The sequence below is a fragment of the Anguilla anguilla genome, chromosome 17, assembly GCF_013347855.1.
Source record: "Anguilla anguilla isolate fAngAng1 chromosome 17, fAngAng1.pri, whole genome shotgun sequence".
Taxonomy (NCBI): Eukaryota; Metazoa; Chordata; class Actinopteri; order Anguilliformes; family Anguillidae; genus Anguilla; species Anguilla anguilla.
In genome coordinates, this window is record NC_049217.1 from 25,791,119 (window position 1) to 25,792,399 (window position 1,281).

At 44.7% G+C, this 1,281-nt stretch overlaps 1 protein-coding gene across 1 annotated transcript in view; it reads left to right on the forward strand.

Moving 5' to 3' along the window:
• The window catches only part of LOC118217158 (adhesion G protein-coupled receptor L1-like), a 3,893-nt gene extending 2,931 nt beyond the window's left edge, over positions 1-962 (forward strand). Inside the window, exon 2 of the mRNA XM_035398980.1 lies at positions 1-962. This exon is cut by the window's left edge and continues 2,259 nt beyond it. The gene's annotated coding sequence lies outside the window, so the exon portion shown is untranslated.
• Positions 963-1,281: the final 319 nt, after the last annotated feature.

Consider the following 1,281-nt stretch of genomic DNA (forward strand, 5'->3'; position numbering starts at 1 on the left):
TCTGTCTCTCTCCTCTTTCCTTCTATTTTTTTCCCTCCTCTGATCTGCTCATCTCTATCGATAATTCTCTGCCTCTCTTTTCTTCATTCCAGTTTTCTCTCTGCTTTGGTTCACCTCGCTCTTTCTCTCACACTCTCTCTATCTCTCTCTCTTACTTTGCTGTGACCTCTCTCCACTGGGTAAAGAGAGAGTGAAAGAGAACGAAAAGGCAAGAAAGATTTTGCATACAAAATAAAAATAACAAAAAAATCTTCCTGGCACAATTTTTATGTAATATAATCCATTACATGTTGTTAATGTTTGACCTCTGACATTCCCAGCAGGAAGGGTAGAGGGATGGGTACATAGGGGACTTCGAGCTGCCACAGGGAAGCATTGCGAGTAGAGGGACGGCAGCCATGTTGGGAGGGAGTTTGTGTTTGTTGGGAGGAGGGAAACCGCAGATATAAAATTAATAGATTGGCTAAGCCCGTAGAGTGTAACGTTTAAATGGATGTGAGTCAGTGGTGGCCATATTGGACAGAAACCATTCATCAATGAGTCTTTGTTCATTTCACGTTTCAAATGTAAATCTGTGGTAGATGCTGCTGTGTCAGAGTCAGGTGGCTCTTCACTGTGTCTGCTCCTGCAGAACACCGCATTGAACCGGTTGAGGCCAGCGCACAACTCGCAGAGCGCCGCATCCAATCTAGTAGTTCTATATCTATGTGAGGGAGCTGGATCTGCAGCTTTCAGCTCATTGACGCGGGGCGGACATTTTGTGTTCAGTTTCCTCACAGGGAAAAAAGAAAAAGAAGAAAAAAAAAAAAAGCGAACGGGAGACCGTTCTGTTCCGCGATTTATATTTGATTGACAACAAAATGGACGAATGAAGTTTGAGTGCAAGAGCAACAGACACAATACTGAAACCCCGACTCCTTTAGGGAGGCCCTCGTTATGCAAACGACTTTAGATTTAAAAAAGAAAAAAACAACAAAAAAAAAACACATGGACTGACAGCAGATATGGGGGAGAACTCATCCCCCCCACCCCCCACCACCACCACCCCCCCCCCGAAACTGGTCCTTATTTTAACTGTGTGGGAGAACACGCCGGAGTCCGTTTTTATCACTGTCTGTTTACTCATTTATTTATTCAAATAAATAATTCAAATATTTATACGGGTGATGTGTTCATTTATTGACGTTTGCTTTGTCGAGCCGTGTGTTTCTGTGGCTGCCTGGGTCAAGCTGCTGGGTTTGGCCCCCCCAGTTCGTTGGGGGTCTTCTCACACGTCCGGGG